Source organism: Myotis lucifugus, unplaced genomic scaffold (genome assembly GCF_000147115.1).
Source record: "Myotis lucifugus unplaced genomic scaffold, Myoluc2.0 scaffold_10, whole genome shotgun sequence".
NCBI lineage: Eukaryota > Metazoa > Chordata > Mammalia > Chiroptera > Vespertilionidae > Myotis > Myotis lucifugus.
In genome coordinates this window covers 13,913,161-13,929,071 of record NW_005871058.1, presented here as the reverse complement: position 1 = coordinate 13,929,071, position 15,911 = coordinate 13,913,161, and the positions used below count along the sequence as shown (strand labels likewise).

General features: G+C 39.9%; 1 protein-coding gene across 1 annotated transcript in view; it reads right to left on the bottom strand.

Moving 5' to 3' along the window:
• Positions 1 to 15,911, bottom strand: part of PTPRO (protein tyrosine phosphatase, receptor type O) — a 201,939-nt gene that overhangs the window by 98,401 nt on the left and 87,627 nt on the right.

The window sequence follows — 15,911 nt, the reverse complement described above, 5'->3', positions numbered from 1 at the left end:
TGCAACTGTTCTTCAGATATGTTTTGAGCAACAGCTGTGTATCAGGAACTTTGCAGGACACTGGGGATGCAATTCTGTTTGGAAGTAAAGAGAAAGACAGGTCTAATGTGCCTTTGTCCTTTCTAGAATTGTATCTGATCAATAATAATAAGGATGATGATAAGGGTGATGATATAATAAAGACCATTAACTTATGTGGTGTTATTATGGGCTGCCAGGAACTGCTGGGTACCTCATACACCAGGCCGTTGATAAATGCTTGCTAAATAAATATGTTTACAATCTGCAGTGTAATTCCAGACTCCTTCATACGTGTCCTAAGTGTATCTATTCAGGGAGAGTGTGTCAGTTCTCTCCCTTTGCCTGAGTCCACGTTCACGCCAGCTCTGCCTTTCATGTTTGATGTGCTCAGATACATTCATTTCTGTCTCAACAGTTTCATAATGCAGAGCCCTCATCTCTTATGCCTCTCGTTTGGTAAAAGGGTCCAAACTCACATGTCTGGCAGGTGATGTAAATGTGAGAAGCAGTCAAGTTTGAGAGGATTGAATGATGGAGTAGTTAGCAAATGGGAGGTAGCTGCATTGTCTAAAAGCCTCATTAAAAAGCTCAGTTACAACAAAATATAGCTATATTGGCCAAAGAAAAAACACATTTACGGGCAAGCCTCAGCCCATAGGCTGTTACATTACAACCTTTGAATTTTTTGCATTGTCATTTCCTTGATCAAATAGCTCATCTTAAGACGTTCAGCTTCCTACTCTTTTGTTCTGTCCAGCCAGAGTGCAGAATGATAACTAAATTCTGTTATTCATGCAGCATTAATTTAGAGTAAATACAAAGGATGTTTCCTTATCAAGTTGCTATATGTGTGTGAAGATACATATCCTAATATATAAAGAGCTGGGTCCGTCATGACCTAAATGTCCGATGGACAACCAAACACCAAGCTAGGGTCCTGGCCGGCGCGGCAGAAGTCAGTCCTGGGTCCTGGCCAGCGCGGCAGAAGTCAGTCCTGGGTCCCACTGGCATGATGGGAGTCAGTCCCGGGTCCTGGCTGCCCATGGTGGGAGTCAATCCTGGGTCGGGATGGCCCGCCGTGGGAGTCTGTCCTGGGTCATGGTGCAGTTGCGGGAGGGAGCTGTGGGCCCTGGCTGCCTGCGGTGCAGTGGTGGGAGGGAGCTGTGGGAACGGAGACATGCTGCCACTGGACTGGCTTCTTAATCCCTACCCCGGCCCGCAGGCTCTGGGGAACCAGAGCCATGCTGCCATCGGACTGGCCTTTTGGTTTCTTCCCCTGCCCACAGGCTCTGGGGAACCAGAGCCATGCTGTGATCTGGGAATCTTGGTCCCTCCCCTGCCTGCAGGCTCCGGGGAACCAGAGCCATACTACGATGGAACTGGACCCTACCTGAGGGGTCCCAGATTGTGAGAGCGTGCAGGCTGGGCTGAGACACCCCCCCTGAGTGCATGAATTTTCATGCACTGGGCCTCTAGTTTATAAAAATAAAAGCATAATATGCTAATTAGACCAGATGACCTTCCAGACAAAGCCAGGGCTGCGTGGGAAGCCCAGGTCCCGGGTGCCAGAGGGAAGCTGGTACTGGCAACCGGGGAAAGGAAGGCCTACTCTTGCATGCATTTCGTTTATTGGGCTTCTAGTTTATATATATATATATATATATATATGCATATGTATTAATGCAGTAATTATGTTAGATTTCCAATATGGATTTGGGGTGGAAGTGCTGCAGAACTCTTAATTCTGAAGATTAAACAAAACATGCTTGAGGAAAGACTTTAACCTGGCATTTTTAATTGAAAGAAATTGTTGTGAGGAAAAAATGCGCCAAGATATTGTGACATATGGGATGATGATATTAACTGCATGTAACATTTTATATTTCATAAAGCACGTTCAAATACATTTTTCTCATTTGATCCTCAAAACATCCTATTAAGTTATTATCTCACTTCACAGATGAAAACACCAAGGTACAAAGAAATTAAATGGGTTTCTCAAGGCTTCTCTATTATAACATGGGGGAGCTGGCACTCAAGGCAATTCTTCAACCATACATGTTATGACTCTATTACTCTGCAGTCCCCAGACTGTAAGATCCTGGAGCCAAACTGATTTCCCAAATGATACCTTTCATATCTGTACTTAATTGATGGTGAGCTCCCTCAGCACAAACCATGACTTATTTCTCTAGGATATGGTTGATAGATGCTCAGAAAATGAGATATCAGGAAAAATATAAATTTGGAGTTAGAAAGACATTTTGGAGATAGTCGAACCTGGGTTCAAATTCCCCAGATAGTCTCTCATTTTAATTCCCTGAGCCTCACTTACTTGAGATAAATTATGGAAATACTAAAACCTATCATGGTGAGGTTTTTGTGGGGGAACAAACAAGATTATCTGTGTATATTTCCTAGCCCAATGTGTGGTATCTAGTAGATCCTCCAAATAGAATAGCTAACTGTTGTTACCAAATTTATGACCTATGGTTTTTCATTTATTTTCTTTGGGACATATAAGTACTAGAAATTGTATCTTTTTAGGTCACGAATGCCATGATTCATATATCATTCAATAACCATTCATTTATTCAGTAATCAGTATTACCCGCCCTTTTTGTGCATTCTGAACAAGAGCAGCAGGCATTTCTTTTGCTGTTATGCCTGTGTATGTCATGCCTGTGCTGTATACCTGAGCTAACCTGTTTGACTAAAGGTTACCATGGGAACAATTTCTGGGACCTACTGTGCTGAGAAGTTCAGGGACCTGTGAAGCTGTGCCTGGCTGATGACTGACTTGGGAGGAGGAGGGCCCACCCTCCAGGAAGGCACAATGGTCTGGCAAATTCCAAAAACATGCAATATTTTTCTGGCTTAATGTGTTATGAAAAATAGGGGCTCCTGACAGGTTAATTCTGCCTGTGGAACAAGTGCTATTTTCATAAAATGAAGCACTGACAGACATAATTTTGCCTGATTTAAAAAAAAATTCTCCATCCCTCTTTTCTATCCTTTGTAGTATTTATAGTTTTGCAGTATTTATAGTTTTACTTCGGAAAGATGCTTGTAAAAATGTAGCTGTCCCACTTCTTGAAAGAAACCGTGGAAGATGATGGTGCTAATCATTTATTTGAGAATGGATGAGTTCAGTCAAATTTCCCCACAGGCACGAAGTGTCTCTCCGACTGTGACACCAGTTAATTAAAAATCCTGATGAGAGCTGACAGAGAGTGCAGTCTCTTACCAACCACGCAGTTCTCAGCACATTGAGGTGTGTCCCTTGTGACCTTTTGTAAGCACTGAGCTTTCACTCCCCTCGTTGAGCTGTTAACATCGTCAACAACAACACTGTCAGAACTTTAAAGCAAATAGCTTCTTGTATCCTCCACCATCACTGGAATTTGATGGTTTTTCTAGGAGGCTGATCCCTCCATGCCAGATAAATGAAAGCCCAGATGTTAAGGGAGATGAAGTGCAATATTTTACGTACAGGCTTTGCTCAATGTTGACCTTCAAGAAGTTCTCAAAAATTGAGTGCCTACTGTGTGCCTGATGCTAAGGATATGATGGTTAAGAAAAGAAATTTGGTCCCTGTCCCAGTAATGTTGGTAGTCTACAAGAACAGAAAGGAAATACACTGTGATAAATGATTAAATAATAATGAGTGAAAAAAAAGCTTTAAGAAGTGCATGATGATAAAAGCAGGTCTAGCAGGAGGATCTAACCTAGAGGAAGAAAGAGACTACACAGGTAGCCTATAGGCGACAGTAAGAGCTGGCCTGGTGATGAGTTGGAGAAAGAATAGGATCTCTGAGGAACAGTGTGTATGAAGACCTGGGGGCTGGAGAAAGCATAATGCATTTGAGAAACCAGAATAACCTCAGAATGGCCAATAGTGGAGATGAGATCATGGGATGCTTTGTAGAGCCTTCTAAAAAAGTTGAGGCTTATTGTTAATGGCTATGGGAAGCCACTTACAGGCTATTAAGCAGGGGAGTAAAATGATCAGATTTGCATTCTTTAATGGAAGAAACAATTATTATGTTAACTGTTGGCTCCCAAATTCCTACTGGGGAGAACTTTTGATGAAAAAATGCATGATAACGAACCACTTAGAATAGAAGTGAGCACTGACGGTGTGAGCAGAGGGATCAAGGCAAACAAAAACACACACAACCAAATTAGTTACAAATTATTATTCAAGTTACAGAGAAAAATGGCTTTATTCCAGAAAGTAGGGGGGAGAGAGAAGAGGAAAGAGGCTAGAAAAGAACATGGAGAGAAGAGCCAGCAAGATGGTGTGATGTCGGGATAGAGAAGGAACAGTCAGCTAATGGAAATATCCAGATGGTGAGGAGGTCGAAGAGCATTTAAAACTGGAAATGCCTAATGTTCCATTGGAAGTGCATTTTGAATAGCAAACACGTCTCCACCTCCTTAAATCCCAGTCTGCACTAGTGTTTGCTACACTCACAAATGCTCTGTGTGAGTGGATCTCGTGTGAACTTTGCTGAAGCTGCTGAAATTCATATCCATGTGTTAGGGCACAGGAGCTATATTTGTGAGATTTGGAGCCTGAGGGAAGAGGAAATTGTGAGAGTGAAAACCTCTCCAAGTTGACAAAAACCCCAAGGGTATTTGAACTTCCATTAGAGATGGAAAGGGATTTAAAGTCAATTTTATTTAGGTCTCAAGGGAGCAGGAAAATCAAGATGCTATTTGGTTATGAGTGGCAGAAGTAGGTGTGATTGAAGTATGCTAAGAGAGAAATGATGGTGGCTAGGACCAGGTATCAGGAGAAATTTACAGGGTATAATCCTCAGAACTCAGTGAATTGAGATTTGATTGGTTGTGGTGTTGATTTTGTACATACACACTTACCATTCTCCTCCTCCACCTCCTCATCATCCTCTTGATCATATATAGAAAAGGTGGCAGGTGAGCAGATATTAACAGGATAGGAATAGGGGTGATGTGTATCATTAGTTTGTTCAGTTTGATATGTAATGAGTATGAGATGCTTGTGAGATATCCAAGTGTAGATGCTAAGTAAGGTGATGAGATATATGCATCCAGAATTCAGAAGGGAGGTCTGGACCTAATATTTGAAAGAGATTGACTCAGAGATGGTTAGCTGGAGCCCTGGGAAGCGAGGAGATAGCATAGTGTGGTAATACAATTGCTATTATCAATAGAATTTACTTATATTAAACATCTATTTCGTGTTAAAAACTTTTTGTCATTACTTCAATCAATCTTCTTAAAAACCCTCTAAAATAGATATTATTATTATTACTTGCATTTTCATTTTAGTAATTGAGCCTCAGAAAGATTAAGTAACACACCTAAGGTCACATAGCTTTTAAGTAGCTTTTAATTTTAACTCTAGTGAGTTAAATCCATAATTCTCAGATTCCAAAGTTTGTGCATTCACATTGATGCTACTCTGCTCTAAAACTACCATGAACTGGGCTTCAGAGTATTTATTCTTTTGCAACCACGAGGCATGAATGTCACTTTAAGATCACTCATCTTTATCACATGAGGAGTTACAGGACATTCTGGTATAATGGAAAGAACAGTGACTTAAAGTAAATAGAATTCCATCCCAGACAGACTACCACTTAGAGCCCTCGCTGCACCTTAGTTTCCTCATCTATAAAATCAAAAAGAATGCCTATGTGACTCACAAGGGTGCTATGAGACTAAAATGAAAAAAAAATGCAATTAAGATACATGACTTATGTTATGCCTTGCACATACTAAGCTTAATTTTGATGATTTTAAAAAAGTGGAAATTGCATTTAATAATTTGGCTAAGGAAGCTCTTGTTTAGCTGCATTGCAAAGCTTTCTGAATATCATAGGAAACCTAATAGACAATAAAATAAATTTGATTTCATTTGTGTATGAACTCTCAACATCATAACAAATCTCTAAAATAATAATCATGCAATATTTTAATGTGCAGCCTTCAGGAATAGTGGCAGGTCTGATTTACTGTTACCTGAACTATTAGAAATGTAACTCAATTAGAAATATTATTTTTCATTGTCTTATTAAAATAATTTCTAAACTAGTCTAACTCTTCTATTTCTCCCTGCTTTGAAATAATGAATTATGAAGAGTAACATAATTATGAGGGTACAGGATCTTGGTAAAGCAATAAAATTATGAAAATGGGATTATAAAGAATAAGGAGCATAAAATTTAGGGTAAATTTTTTTTGCTTATTAGATTATAGAACACACATAGGCAAGTTATTAGCATCTCTGAGATAGTTTTCTCATCTGTAAAATGAGGTTAATACATTTCCAACTATATTGGATATTTTTTGTAAACTACCTAGCACAGCTGGGTGCATTCTAAGTGCCCAATGAAAACACAGTTCTGATCATGTGAATGTACTGGGTGGGGGAGGGGAAGTCCCTGAGGTTATTTTATTTATGCCAAATAAAAAACAGATTCTTTAGCTTGACACTCAAACCCCTCCTCAATCTGTCCCCAGTAACCATCCCCACTTATCTGCCACTGCTTCTCTGTCAGGAACTCCATGAACCCCACAAACTAGTCAAACTGCCCACTCCATATGCCCCAGTGCTTCCCTGCTCTGTGCTTCTATTTAAGTGTTCTTTCTGCCTGAAATATCTCCTCCCCCATTTCAGATATCCAATTCTGCCTGTCACTGCATCTCTATCAAATGCCACCTCTTTTGAGAAGCCTGTATGACCACAGAAAGAACCAGTTTCCTATAGCCCCACAGCCCTCTGTCTAAATCTCTCCCAGGACACATCACTGCATGTGGGATCATACAAATCTAGCAACAGGTAGATTGCTCTTAAACTAAGAGTGGAAATAATTTTAAATAGCTCTTCACTCTTACAAAGCTCCTGCTTGCCTCACATTAAGTATTTATAACATCGACTTAAACCATTGGAAGTTAACATTTTGCATATGCATCTCCATTCCACAGTGTTAACTTTAAGTTGTCACCATTGCTTACTTTCCACAGCTTGAGTAATGTGTTCAGCCAGCACTGATGCCATTTTGAATTACAAGAAGGCTGGAACAACAATCTGATATTTATGTTTTATAAATGAAGCTCAAAAATATCTCTGTCTTTGGGAACAGCTGTAAAAGGACAGAATGCAATTTACTGCACCGAGTGAAAGGATGCCATTCTTTGGGAAAGGGTGGCATTTATAGAAATCAGGCTGTGGCATTCGGTAAGGAAGTATCACTACTTTTACTTGACATACTGCACTTACTGTTCATTGGCATTTCATCATTAAACATTTGCCTATTGCCCTGTGCAAGATATATTTTAAAAGGTGAAACATAGAAATGTTTGCATCATTGAAATAAATTTAAGAAGTGGTTCTTACCATTATAAAATCTTGATGGTATAGACTCTAACTGTAGTGGTGAAAATTTTCCATAGGATTCTTTACATAAATGTTTAAATCTCTTTTCACACCTTTGCCTGTTATTTTAAAGTTTCTGTTCTTAAAGGCAGCAGCTGTTCTTGGTGGCCTGAAACAGGTACTTTATGACGATTTGCAATAATCGACACTGTTGACATTGAATGATCTTTATTTATAAAGCTTTTATTCAAGTCATAATAAAGACTTAATTAATTAGCATGCAGTGCTTTGCCAGTAACGGAGTGTGGGATTCTTATGACTTTAAAATCAATGTCAATGTGCTTTAAGTTCTGAAACATGCCTTTCCTATCTTGACTACCCTGAAATACAATACTTATAATCAACATTAATTGTCAATTTGCTATCTACTCTATTTCCATTTCCTCCTCCCTTAATAGGACTCCCCTTCTCCCTCCTTCTATACCTCTTTCCCCCCTCTCTTTGTATTGCTTCTCATAGTCTCCTTTGTGCTTTGTTTAGTTAGTTTTGTATATAGATTTCCTGGTAGATCTTAACCCCCTAAGGACAAAGAACCAGATCTTATTTATTGTCTATCATAAGCTCTAACACAATACTTTCTATTGGGAATTTAATAAATATTTGTAAACATAAATCCATCCACCTACTTTACATTTATTTAGCCTTTCACTACATATTCTGACTGTGTGCATCAAGCCTATTCTTTAAATATATAAATATATATATATATATATATATATATATATATATATATATATCAGAAAGGAAGGGGAGGGAGAGATAGAAACTTCAGTGATGAGGTATCATTTATTAGCTGCCTCCTGCACGCCCCCTACTGGGGATTGAGCCCACAACCTGAGCATGTGCCCTGACCAGGAATTGAACTGTGACCTCCTGGTTCATGGGTTGATGCTCAATCACTTAGTCACACTGGCTAGGCAGCATCCAGCCTATTCTTATGTGTCAGAGTATATATTATGATAGCTCAGTTCCTGGATTATTAGGGCAAAGTCATATCACTGTATTATAAAAATAAAAGAATACTTGGCCAAACAAAGAGAGATATTAGGGAAAGGCAAGGAGGTAACTAGGTAGAGAGAAGGAATTCAATGAAGAGGAAAGACTAAAGGAATGTAAAGAAAGAATGAGTGGGAGAAAAGTTATAAATTGGGAATAAGAGTTACAGTGAAGGATAAAACATAACAGAATAAGACTGACATTTTGTATCTTTGGTGTTCATCACTCTACCTATTATTTAATACCAGATGGAGGAAAATGTCAGGTTAAATTTTTAATAATATCTCAATTGTTTCCTTATCCACAGTCCACCTGCCTTTTTTTCTCTTATGACAATGTTGTAATTTGTTTCTGACTTGCTGAGGATACATTCTTAAAGACTCATAGATAAACCATTAATAAATCATATGTTACTATGGGAACTAATAGAGGTTTGATCATCTAACTGCTCATGCAGAGGCCTTTCACCCACTTGGCTAAGAGGGTGCTGTGGAGATTCAAGACTGAACTTCTGGACCCCTTTCAATTCATAACTTTAAAGAACTGTGACTTAATAAATGCTGCACCTATGAGTAATTTCTAAGAATATTAAGAGGTGCGTGCCAGATTTCCTTTTAGGTCATAAGTATCTAGGATCTGTTTTCTTCAAAAGGACAATTTCTCCCAAGCCTTTTCCATTAGCTTAAGCTTCGAGGAAGCAGATGGTGGGACATTTACTGGAAGAATTCAATAATACTTTATGATAATTCAATACAATATTTTCCAAATCTATTGCTACATAATTTATAGCAAATATGATTAATTATATACATTTAGTACACAACAATATGATTCTCTGTTTCATTGAAATAAGAAACACCATTAACCTGATACACTTGTTTAGCTGATTAATGTGTCTGCTCCTTTGTGAATTCCCTTTAGCATACAGAGTGGGAAAGCGATTTTCATTTCTCAGGTAATTATAATTAAGCCCATGCAAACTGCTATAATTAGAGAAAAGAATGATATCAATAGTGATAGCTAGCATATATTATATGCCTAATATATCCCAGGGTTTGTTCTAGGCATTTTAGATTACTTATGCCTAAGCCTGAAAACAATATTTAGAGCTTATTATTATCATTTTAGCAATAACTAGGAGCCTGTAGAGTAGGAATTTAAATAGGAGTCATTCAAACAACAATTTGGTCTTTATTTTAAAGTGTTTTTCAATTACTCTTTACACTCAATATTATTGTGTATTGGTTTTAGGTAGCATAGTGGTTAGACAATCAAAACTTACAAAGTATTCCACTAAAATTTGTAACGCTTACTTGGTGTCAGGTACCAGAGCATGATTGTGAGCAGGGAGCCTGTTTCAGCTCTCAGGGAGGTTAATTCTAAATGAGCACTAACATGGAGAAGCATCAAATATGACAAGAAGCACAGAGCAATCCAGTGGTAAGAACACTTTTACCTGGTGATGGTGAAGTTGATGCTTAAAATATTAGCCGGACTCAGCTGGGGAAGAGGCTGAGTGTGGGGGACGTTTCAGGCAAGTGGCAAGGGGAGCAGCAGTGGGTTCAGGGGCAGAGGACAGCACAGCTCCTTCGGGGACCAGGGAGGACCTTGAAGGTCACGTCCAGGTGTTTGGGCGCTACCTTGGTGCAGCTACAGTGTTCTAAGCATGATGGCCATGATTATATTTTCTTTTGAGAACAAAAGAACTAGTGGTAGGATGGAGCCCGGATTTGGGGAGGGCAAAACGAAGCAGATAGTCAATCAGGAGGCTGTAGCACTAATGGAGGCAAGACTTCCGGATTTCCCAGCGGTGAAAGAGATGAGGAGGACAACGAGAGAGCATTAAGTAAGTATTAGTAGAATCCCAACAGTGATCACAGTGGGAAGGAGCCTTGGAAATTGCTATCCAAACTTCTTAACACAGATAAGGAAACCCAAGTCCCAGAGGTGGAAAGAGGCCTGCCTAGCGGTGTCTGGCTGGTGAGAGAAAGACTTGTTAAATGCAGGTCTTCTTGAACCCACTCCAGTGATATTTTCATTACAATGGTTTGCCTTCCCAAACTTGCCAAATCAATGATTTCCCTTCTGTCGTAAGAAATCGAGCTCACTTAGGTGGGCTTTCTGTGCACGCTGTAGAGGCACTTAGATGAAGGGTCAGTTACTTTTCAAGAGGCAGTGAAGACTGCCTTCAGACTGACATTTTTTTTTTATAACAAATGAAGAAATTAAAAGCAAGAGATGAAGAGGTGTGTGTGTGTGTGTGTTTTAATTTAGTGCATTAAGTCACAAATATATATAATACAGTTTATTATATTGTAAGAGGAGTACCTTAAATTCTTACAGTGCTTTAGATTTGGGCTTTTTAAACTTAAAAGGCATATGAATTCAGGAGGTCTGGGCTGCGGCCTGAGGTTCTGCATTTCTAATAGCCCCTGGTGGAAGCTAACGCCCTGGGCCACAGAACTCACTCTGAGGAGCAAGGCCTTCCTTTGCAGTTTTCACTCACAGGTGCAGGAATGAAGACAGCAAGGCCCTGAGACATGAAAGCTAAGCTGGGCCTGAGCAAGTCAGTCCCTTTAACTGGGAGGAGTTGCAGAGTGAAAACAGGTGGCCGAGAGGACAAGATAAGGTTCTGATAAGCCCCTGGGAAGCCAGCATCAGCAGAGGATGGCTTCCCCACGGGAGAAGCACATCGATGAGACTCAGAGAAGCATTAGTCTTGCGCCACCGCAGATGACAAATCTTGACACCCTGGTGTCACCCTATGGCCACTAGACTCTGAGTTCCGTGCCTACCTTTATGACCTGGTTAACCATTCACCATGTTTAGCCTTAGTTTTACTTAATTTTATGCTTCAATTTTTAAAAATTTATGTTTAGAATTATTCAGAGATGGTGATAAAATAATATGCATGGAAATTGTTAAACAGTAGGTGTTCAAAAGAATTAGAGGAATGTGTGTTTGAAAATTATGTGTGTGATTTTTTTTCAAGCCTTGGATCTAAATATCATTTTTCTCACCCCAGGCTTGGATAATTCATGAAGCCACTTCCACATCGAGCAGTTCAAGGTGACTGTTTTCACATGGAAACGGTGTATTAAGGAGTCAGAAAAGAGGGTTGCGCCTGTCCATCTCTGGGGTTGTGTGGTGTGCGAATCATACTTAGGTCTAGAAAGAGCAGCAGTAGTTAATAAACTCCGTGTAGCAGAGGCAGAAAGCTTGCACTTTAAAAACTTCATTGAACAATTATTGACAGGAAGACTTAAAATTTGTGTAACAGTGAGGTTTCTGAGCAGCAGTCACATCCTTACCATCAACACAGGAAAAGGGCTGAGGTGGCAAAGCAGGGTGGGATCTGAATTAGGACGAGGAAAGAGTCTTTTCTCTGAGCTACTTCTGTCTGAGGGTTTCCAACACCATGGAGAGGAAAATCTGGTAAATAAGCTACTGCATAAAAGTCCTGCATTGTCTAGGGCAGGGGTGGGGATTGTCCTGCCTGCCAGCCTACGAAATCATTTGGTCTAGGCCTGTGGTTGGCAAACTGTGGCTCGCGAGCCACATGCGGCTCTTTGGCCCCTTGAGTGTGGCTCTTCCACAAAATGCCGGCTCTTCCACAAAATACCGACTTCTGCGCATGGGCCATGAAGTTTCAATCGCACTGTACGTGCGCGCCCGCATGTGGTATTTTGTGGAAGAGCTACACTCAAGGGGCCAAAGAGCTGCATGTGGCTCGCGAGCCGCGGTTTGCCGACCACGGGTCTAGGCATTAGGGGTGAGTTAATTGTTTGACCAAATCTAGCAGGCTAATTTTTAAGTTGATAATTTTGTATGGCCCATGAATATATAAATACCCAAATGGCCCTTGGCAGTAAAAAGGTTCCCCGCCCCTGGTCTAGGGTGTTGCTTAGTAATTCACTGCAATGCAATAATCAGAGGGAGTGTTCTGAATGCAGGGGACTGTCATGGGGTTGTAGGAGACACAAGGTAAAAAAAAGATGCAACATTGCTCAGAGAACTTGCACATATAGCAGGGAACATAAGACATGGACACAAATATGTACCATGACATGAACAATAAGAGAAGGGAACTAAACAAATTATATTCAGCTGGAGGAATCAAAGAATGTTTCATATAGGAAGTGGTATTTTCTTGAATCGTAGACATTAAATTTAAAATTAGAAAGGATCCTGGAAGTAATTTAGTTTCATCCTCTGGGCTGGTGAAAATAGTGAGGCAAGCTCACTAGAGGCAGACAGTATTAAGTATAGGACCCATTCGGGTAAGTTCAGGTTTTATTCAGTGATATCACATGGCACGTGAGAAGAAGCAATGAGAGACAATGCAAAAGGCTAGATTAGAGGAAATGAAGAAGAGTCTTGAATACCAGGCTAAGAATTTAAAAATTGCTAATAGGAAACCATTCCACAGGTGTCGGGTGAGAACCTACTGTGTGAGTCTGTATACAAGGCAGGCAAACAAGGCCAATTCTCCATCCTAACGAGCCTTCCTTCAACATCAGTGCTTTCTGCTAGGCAGGGTAGGATAGAATAGGCAAAACCATAGCCCCAGATGGATTCTTTTAAATAAGATCTCATAAAGAAAACTCCTAGTATTAAAAAACAACAACCATCCTTTTTAACATATGCTGTAACCAAGTTACGTTAGGATGTGCTGAGCTGGGAAGGGCATATGTACGTAATGTTTGGCATTTCAATATCTCACAGGCTAAACAAATGAGATACAGATCATGTGTTTCAGAGTAGTTCTACGTTGCTATAATACTGCTGCAGGTTTGTGACTGTTATAGTCACCACAACTAAACACAATTTGGAATTTTTGAAAACGGAATATTTCTTTGTCTCAATGACAACGGAAACAATTTTCACTTGACTCTGGGAGGCAGCTCAACTGGAATTGTACTTTGAAATAAAATAAATATTCCCTGAGAAACCTGACACAAAGTCCACAATTTCTCCCTCATAAATGGAAATCCTTTTGAAATGAACCTGATGTAAGATATTGAACCATTAGTTTCAAAGGAGCCATCGGTCCAATGTATCTAAAACTGTCCTTTTTGTTTTAAGACAATAAGATGCAACCCACTTACGTAGGTGGCAAATTTAGCTCTCAAAAACTTTGCTTTCAGGAACCTGTGTGTGTGTGTGTGTGTGTGTGTGTGTGTGTGTAAAATAATAATTACAAGGCATAGTTTTGTGACAAAGTCCAGAATCAACTTTTAAATGCATCCATCAGGAATTTCACTAAGAACTGGTTAGTTGTCTTTAAGTTTAATAATTCCTTCATTGGGTCTACTTATTCCTAGAGCTAATTTTGTGTCAGTGCTGCCTTGCTTACCCAAACCTCCGTCTTTCTTGGTGGAGACCAAGTCAGATCAGTGAAGGCTGGTGGTAAAATAGTTCATCATAAATGCAGGAGCATTCAAAGCTAAGGTGACAAATTCCCCCCGAGCTTCATTCACATTGCATTGCCTTTTTATTCTCTGCAAATGGGCTGGGATTGAGCAATAAATTCCTGCTGTGATTTTGTTTGTTTAATTTAACCACAATTTTGGAAAATAATACTCATTATTTTATGACATTTATACTTTTTACAGCCTTTTTTTCTTGCAACCCATTCACAAAGATAAGAGCATGGACATTTATTGTTATCCTATTTCATTTGTGTGGTAAGAACCCACTTTAAAATTTTTTCTTTATTGTTTAGAGTACTACATGAGTCTCCTTTTTCCCCCATTGACCTCTTCCCAGAAGTTCCCACCCCACAGCACATGCCCTCACCACCCTACTGTCTGTGTCCAGGGGTTATGCTTATATGCATGCATACAAGTCCTTTGGTTGATCTCTTGTCGCTTCCCCCCCCCCGCCCCCGCGCCTTCCCTCTGACATTTGATGGTATGTCTGATGCTTCTATGTCTCTGGATCTATTTTTGTTCATCACTTTATGTTGTTCATTATATTCCACAAATGAGTGAGATCACGTGATATTTATCTTTCTCTGACTGGCTTATTTCACTTAGCATAATGCTGTCCAGTTCCATCCATGCTGTTGCAAATGGTAAGAGTTCCTTCTTTTTTACAGCAGTATAGTATTCCATTGTGTAGATGTACCCCAATTTTTTAATCCACTCATCTGCTGAAATCTTGGTTATTATAAATTGTGCTGCTATGAACATAGGGGTGCATATATCCTTTCTGGTTGGTGTTTCTGATTTCTTGGGATATATTCCTAGAAGTGGGATTACTGGGTCAAATGGGAGTTCCATTTTTAATTTTTTGAGGAAACTCCACAGTGGCTGCACCAGTCTGCATTCCCACCAGCAGTGCACGAGGGTTCCTTTTTCTCCACAACCTCGCCAGCACTTGTCATTTGTTGATTTGTTGATGATAGCCATTCTGACAGGTGTGAGATGGTACCTCATTGTCATTTTTATTTGTATCTCTCAGATGATTAGTGACTTTCAGCATGTTTTCATATGTGTCTTGGCCTTTTTTATGTCCACTTTCGAATAGTGTCTATTTAGGTCCTTTGCCCATTTTTTGATTGGATTGTTTATCTCCCTTTTGTTAAGATGTATGAGTCCCCTGTAAATTTTGGAGATTAGACCCTTATCGGATATAACATTGGCAAATATGTTCTCCCATGCAGTGGGTTTTCTTGTTTTGTTTATGGTTTCTTTTGCTGTGCAGAAGCTTTTTATTTTTATGTAGTCCTATTTTTTATTTTCTCCTTAGTTTACATTAGAGGTTGCAAATGAGGCATGGTAAAGATATTGCTACGGCATATGTCTGATATTTTGCTGCCTGTGGATTCTTCTAAGATTTTTATGATTTCCTGTCTTTTAGCTCATCTTTAATCCATTTTGAGTTTATTTTTGTGTGTGGTGTAACTTTCGATCCATTGGGCTGGATCCCTAGAACCTTATTCTTTCCAGGCAGTCCTCTGCTGGGGGCCTGATGACTCACTTGCTGCATGTAGGTTGCAAGCAAATATGAAAGGAGTCACTGGAGGTTGGGCCCCTCATTGTGTGCCAACATGCAGGGAAGGGGGTTGCAAATGAGGTGTGGTAATTATCCCAAGCATGAGTAGGGTCCTTAAGGAATGTTGGGGTTACTTTCTGGGTTTTGTCTCTGATGATAAGAAAAAGAAAGGGGGAAGAGCAACTTGAACTGCTCGCTCCGAGCTTGCTTACGTAGGAGAGTGCTTTCCTTAAACACTCACCACTGGTGCAGTGAGATGGGTCTTTTCCTACTTTGGCTTTGGACCCCAGGAAAAGGGAGAGGAAGGAAGGACTGCTGGCAGCTCCTGCTTTGAGTATCTCTCCTCCCATCCCCATCTCTTTGGTGGGTGGGACAAAGGACTAATTGGTTTTGAAAGGTGTATTTTTTTTATTCTGTTTCTACTAATAATTCCCTTCACCCTGACCTGGAGATTTTAATTAGAGAGGTG